Source organism: Cupressus sempervirens, chromosome 2, assembly GCF_028749045.1.
Source record: "Cupressus sempervirens isolate cs-2001-9-10 chromosome 2, ASM2874904v1, whole genome shotgun sequence".
Classification (NCBI taxonomy): domain Eukaryota; kingdom Viridiplantae; phylum Streptophyta; class Pinopsida; order Cupressales; family Cupressaceae; genus Cupressus; species Cupressus sempervirens.
This window is the reverse complement of record NC_143119.1, coordinates 688,776,299-688,783,559: the sequence shown is the minus strand read 5'-3', so window position 1 is coordinate 688,783,559 and position 7,261 is coordinate 688,776,299. Positions and strand designations below refer to the sequence as shown.

The 7,261-nt window shown below is 27.2% G+C and overlaps 1 non-coding gene across 1 annotated transcript; it reads right to left on the bottom strand.

The window, feature by feature from the left end:
* Positions 1–380: 380 nt before the first annotated feature.
* TRNAK-UUU (transfer RNA lysine (anticodon UUU)) lies at positions 381–453 on the bottom strand. The gene has a single exon. It is a non-coding gene; the product is annotated as a tRNA-Lys (tRNA).
* Between the last annotated feature and the right edge of the window lie 6,808 nt (positions 454–7,261).

Below are 7,261 nucleotides of genomic sequence, written 5' to 3'. Positions count from 1 at the left end.
GATCAAATCTTATGGTCTATATTATTAGATGGGTTTCAGGAAAAAATGTATGTAATTTTTTTGTGTCATTATTTTATATCTTATTTAATGGTATTTATCATGACAATGAACTACGGTCTATATTATTAGATGGGTTTCAGGAAAAAAAAATGTATGTAATTTTTTTGTGTCAGTATTTTATATCATATTTAATGATATTTATCATGACAATGAACTACGGAAGAGAATGCTAACTAAAAATAGAATGTGTATATTTTGTTTCAACATTTTAAATCATACTTATAATCTATCATAACAAAGAAAATTTAAAATTTTAATAATTAAGTGATAGAATTGGCTGTATCATACATCATAAATTGGCTGTTAAAATCAAAATCCGTCGCCGTCTGTGGGAATCGAACCCACGACCACGTGGTTAAAAGCCACGCGCTCTACCAGCTGAGCTAAGACGGCATGCAGAGGAATCTTTGACTGTAAGTGAAATGAAATTACTCTATTCTGTATAAATTACACCCCAACCGATCCAACATGCAACGCGTGATATATATCAATTGTCTTAAAAATAATTATCTTATAAATTTAGTTCAGAAGTGCCACTTTTATTAGTACTTAAATTTTGTTGTATGCATTTTGTATTAATGTTTGTGATTATATTTCATGATTTTTTTATTATTAGATTGTAGGCTTAAAAGAGAATGTAAGTACTTTTTGTCAATATTTTAAATCTTATTCTATTATATTTTTATAGTAGCAATGGGTTAGAGAAAAGCATGTGTATATTTTGTTTCAATATATTAGATCATACTTATAATCTATTATCAAAACATTGACATGGAAAACATAATTTTTTGGTCTCGATCTTTTAAATCATATTTCATTATGATGATCATATTCTATGATTCATCATCATAACAATGAACTAGAGAAGACAAGTTTATTATGTCAATATTTCAGATCATGTTTTATAATTCATCATCACTACAATGAACTTGAAAAATAAGTTCTAATTATAGATTTAAGACATTTATACAAAATATACATACAATCAAATTTCATTAAGATAAACTGAAAACCTAATAATTTTGAAGTTGTATTTTAAATGTTATACATAATATATTTAGATTGGATAGATAACAATATGAACTGACTATAATGTTTAGGCTCAGCCCCATCATTATGTCAAAAGATAAAGAAAGAAATGGTGATAGAGGGAAAATTATGAGTAAAATGATTAACTAAAGATTGCAATAACTTGTCTTCTATATTAAAATGGGCAATGCTACTTTTGTCATCTTTCAAATAAGAAATTCATCACTCTAATAAACAAGAGCTCTAGTGGAGCTTGAGTCCCTGCCTATTGAAAAAAATGGATGATGCTTTTGTTCTTATATGATTAAAATATTATGACTAGATTGGAAGGAAAGATTCTATTATAATTTAATTTAAAATGTAACCTTAGATAAAAAGGGGAAACAAATAATATTAGATAATGAAAATTTGAAACCATTTGAATCATCAGTAGCTACCAATGTTGAAATAAGGTGGCTATATAGTGTAGTTGTGTGAATAGAAATCTTAACTCTTTAATAGTTGTACAATGGTATCTTTAGTATTTTTAGATTTTTCTTTGTAAAAATCTAAAACTTCTCAACTATTTTGACCATGTGCTTTCAAAAGCTACAATTTTTTTAATGATTTCAAGACCATTATTTCAAAACCCTAAAAATTTAGCAAAATTAGGACAAGTTACTAAGTACAATGCATTGCAAGAAACAAAAAAGATGATGTTCTTTTATGACATTTTATTCATGTTGAAACCTCCTAAAATAAAATAAGAAGATGATTTTTTATTAGTAAAAGATCAATATTACACATCAATTATTGTTTCCTATCAAAAGTATATGTGTTTGAGTTCCTATTGAAAAGCACAATCCATAATTTATTTCATGATAGTTATTAAAGAAGGCACATTCAAAGTTAAATAAGTTAGCAAATATATTAAAACTATGGTATGGATTACCATTGGAAGTCATAATAGTAAAGAAAGCTTTATACCTAATTTTATTTTTCATCATTGGAAGTAACTTGTTTAATAGTCAATGAAATATGTTACATGGTTATAAAGTAGTTTTATTCCAACTAGCTTGAAACAAGATTAGGAGTTAGGACCTTGAGTGGGGAATGTTGCAACCTAAGGTGCTAGGCCATAGCTTGTAACCTATGATTATTTTTGTGAGGGAGATATAATCCTAGGAAAACCTAATAAAATTGCAACCATTAGAACATTGGACCTCCAATTTGAAAATGTATGCATTAATGATGATGCATTAACAAATAGTTCTCATAATATGAAAGGCAACAAGTTAAATGTTCATCAACTTAAGTGACAAAACTAATTCCATTCGTCCTATATATAGGATTCAAACATTATGTTTGATAAGTAAAAAATGACAAAAATATTGCCAATGGTCCTATATATAGGATTCAACCATGATGTTTGATAAGTAAACACAATATTAAGAGATTTCTCTCAAGAAAGAGTGCAATCTAGAATATTATAAGAGGCACAAGTCTTCATGTCAAGCTAGAGCCTTTAGAGCCTTAAGAATCAACAATTGTTAGAATGGAATCACATTGTGGTGACTGATTAGCAATATGCACAAGGCAATTCATGAAACATTTTAGAGGCTAAATAACAAGTGATACTATTGTTTATAAAAGTGACTCAACATAGGCATATATGGAATTCAAATCAAGTAGATGTCAATGAAGGGGCCTCACTATGGTTTGTGCTAGACAAATTTCTTATTTTCTTATATGAACCTATTTAGTAGTTTAATCTTCTTTTATGATCTTAGTTTTCATCAATATGCTAAGAGATGCAATTTTATATCACAAATTTAGCCATGTGCCTCGTATCTCTAGTTGAATATGAAATGTTTAACTTAGAATCTATTATATACATATAAAAAAAATTAGGTGCATTTATTCATAATTTTTTAGCTAAAATAACTCATATTGTTATCTAGATTTTCCATACAAATCATTATGCCAAAATTTTTAGATCTAATTGAATAAAGAATAAGCTAGAGGTGGGTATCATGTCCATCTCTTTTTGTCTCAAATTATAAGAAACCTGCATTACTATTACTATAATTTTTTTGTTGTTCTAGATAAGCAAACAAAAATAAATATAAGATTCAACTATCCAAAAATATTAATATTTGTAATCTTTCTAATAAGAAATTATTCTTTATAAATAATTTATAAATTAAAACTAATGAAATATAAAATACCAAATAAAAATTTTATAAAGAAAATTTGATCTAAAATAGACTTAAATAGAATTATAAGGTTAAAAAATAATAAAAATAAGGATCCGAGATTAAAAGATGTCATTTTTGACTTGCTAATTTGGCATCTTCTTCCGTTAGTTTATTTATGTTTGAGATTTATAAAACTATTTGAATATATGTATATACAAAAAAAAATTACATATCACTTTGTACACACTTCTATGGAAAAAAAGTCTATAAGATAAAGACAAAGATGCAAACATTTTTGATGGTAGGAACACAAGACTTTTTGTATCTTATCAAAAAGAAATATAAAAGAAGCTCTAAATCCATTTGGACTGACAATTTTCATGGCAAGAACATGACACTTTTTGTATCTTATTAAAAAGAAATATAAAGAAGCTCTAAATCCATCTGGAGGTTGAATGCATGCATCTCAGCAAAAAGTAGAAAAACAGATTAAGAAAAAATTGAGAAATAATATTACAAGAAATATGTCAAAGTGTATGGTTCAATAACCACTCCAAATTTATCTATTGGGAAAAAATACCAGACCCAACCAAAGAATAAAGTATTTCATATTTATCACAAATAACCTTTCTGTTGTAGAACTATAATAAATTAGTGCTCATGATTAGTATGCCAATTTTTCATAGTAAAGAAAATTTAAGCTTGCCATTTACCATGATCTTGGTTCGTTCGGGATTGTTGGTGCTATTGTTGCTCCACTTGAACAACTGTGAGAAAGAGTGTGTTGCTATTGTGATCTGACCCTTTTGACTTGGAAAGTATGACTGGGCCAGGTCAAGTGTTGAGCGACATCAACCTTTTTAGGGATGCACAAAAATATTAAATATACATTTGAAAATTTAAACAAAACCTAAAAAATCCAAACTTAGAAAGTTTTCAGTAAAAAAATGTAAATTATTAAAATTTAAATAACAACCCTATAAAATACTCGGTATTGCTCATTGTTTCCTTTCTATCTTTACAAAAAAATATAATAAAAATGCCAGTGTACATCATTTTTGTAATGTACCTAAGCCATTTACGGTATACATATGTATGGTATTTGGTTTTACAACCCGCAAATAATACAACACCCTCTATTCACAATTAAGAATCATTATTACAAGTGCATGCCCTAAATGTTCCCTCGTGTCTCTCTGATTGAATAACATGCAGAATGTAGTACAACATTATTATAAATAAAATAAGTTGAATTATTTTATAGAATCTATTTACTACTAGCACTTGCGCCCGATGGAGCAAGGGGTATGTCGATAATCGAAAAAGTTACAAGTCTATAAGATGATTGCACACATATATTTGTTTTTGATAGAAATTTAATTAATATAAAAGAAAACTTAATATTCAAATAAATAAATTAAACGTTGTTAATTTGAAATAGTTAAATGTAACTGTTCTTCAATTCATAATATTCATCATTAAACTTTAAAAGAAATATAGAAGAGGTAAAAAAATAAAGATACTTTAATTGCAAGAACAAATGGATTTCAAGAAGTAGAAGTTTGAATTGGTAGTACAAATGCTTTTCAAAAAAACACAATCTACATTGCACAAGGGGCATTTTCTCACCATACCTACACCACAACAACTTTTCTCATTAGGGAAAGAGGATAATGAAATGTATAAATGTAACCAATAAGAAAAGTGACGAGTAATCTTCATTTTCCTTGATAATTGTATATGGATTATTTTTCATTCTTAAATATCAATCAAAGGAGATTGGTTGTCCTCTATGAAGGTTTTCTATTGATTTAACTCTTGAACCAATATCAATTATTGGTTTTTGAAGTACGAATCCTTGGGATTTTTGTATGGTGAGTGTCGATGACATGGATAGTAGTATCTCTCTAAGATTACCTAGGGATATATGTATTATATAGGTTAATGCTTTTGGTGATCTTGATTCCAAGGTGGGTCATTGGAATTCTCAAATCAAACAACCACATATAGAGGTAGTTCTAGAGGTTTACAACTAGGTGTGTACACAATATCTACCACCTCCCTAATTGATCGATGGTGGTGAATCATTTGGTAACACAGGAGGGGGCGGGTGTGCATTGATACTGCTTATTACAATAATATCCATAGAACTTGGTATTTTTCCACAACTAACTAAAAAACTTTCAATAAATTATTTAAATTTCATAAAGGACAATGGGGAATAAGCATTTTAAAACAAATGAAACAAGGAAAAGCAAAAACTAATCTCATGCCAATATGTTAGTAGAAAAGAAAATGCTTGTTCAAAAATCTATTTGATTAAAATTAATATTTTAAAATATACAGATATAAAAATAATAATTATAATCAATGCTAAACCATTTCTTAAAATTTTGAATAGAGTTAAATGGACAATAATAGATTTACTATATTGTTTTGGTGAATTCAACATTTAAATTAAATATTGAATTCCAACCATGTCATAAACAAATTTGGTAAATCCTTTTTAATTGAATTTTTAACTATTTTGTATAATAATAACAAAATTAAAATTTATAATACTTATTTTTTAATGATATAAAATTTATTTGAATTAAATTTAAAATTTGTACATGCTTATTTTTCCTTTAACCTATATATTTCTAATTATTGAACTATAATAATTTAAAATTATTATAAAATTAGATTGTTATAAAAAAAAGTATTCAATTTATTATTTAAATTCTAATTTCAAATTAGTTAAAAAACCTATGAACTTCAAAATAAATAGTACAAAAGAACTTTAGACAAAGTGTAACAAACATTTTATAAAGTTTAAAAGAAACATTTGAACACAACTTTAAAAGAAAAATAGAACGGAGACAAACTCTCAAGAAAACACAAATTAACAAGAGCTCTATTCAAGCTTGAGTCACTACCTCTTGAAAATGTAAAGCAGGTTTATAAGAAAATAAATCAAATATGAATTGATAAATTTAGTTTCATTAAAGATGATTTGTAAATAGATAAATAAGAATGATAAATAGAATAAAATTTTTGTATATATAATTTAATTAATTTTCTTTCTTTTTTACTTAAGTTCATTTGAGATAAAGATTAAAATTATAGATAATTTATTTATTTATTATTAAATAGTTTATAATATACAAATTAAAATTTATTACAAATTGACAATATTTTAATCTAGTAAGCTATCAAATCAATTTATAGATGTAGATAGATGTTTACATATGCAAATGTCCGACATTTTAAGAATTAAGAAAGTAATTATATTAATACAATTTTGTTTTAAATTAAATTTAATCTTTTTAAATTCTCTATCTATGTTTCCTCATTGATAACATTTCCAATTATTGCAATAATTATAATATCTAAAAAATAATTAGATGTGCACAGATTGTTTGAAGCCCGCATTTGGGCAGATGTACTAAGGGTTGTGGCAAAGGATTTGCCTTTACACCTAACAGTTGCCTTCGCATGAAAGTTTCTAAAGAATTCATGAAGCTTTATTTTCTCATAATAAACAATGGGTGGAGAATATCAAGTCTCGAGGGGCAATTCCAGGTTTTTCTCTTCAATGGTGGGGAAGGGGGCTTTTTATGCAGGGCCTTTTCACCCTTGTCAAAAGTCATGCATCCAAGAACAACTCCAATTGTAAGATATCCAACATCATCTTCTCCAAAGCAATCAAAGTTCTCCACCTCAATTGTCATCTTGTGAACATCCTCCTGCACAATCTCTAGTCCAAGTGATTTCACCTGACACTAGCAACTGGAGATCAAGTTTGCTTCTTTCTTCTTTAGAGCTGCTTTATTTAGAAGTTGTGTTCTCTTTTTGTGATTCTTTGTAGCTTTTTCAGCCTTTGGTATTTAGGACCCACATGGAAGGAGTGACTAATAGTTTATGCTTTAGTAGCCACCATTGATTTATGGCAGCTTATTTAGTTGGTTTAAGTAGCTGGTTATGCATTTGACAAATTTCTTATGTTGAGAGCG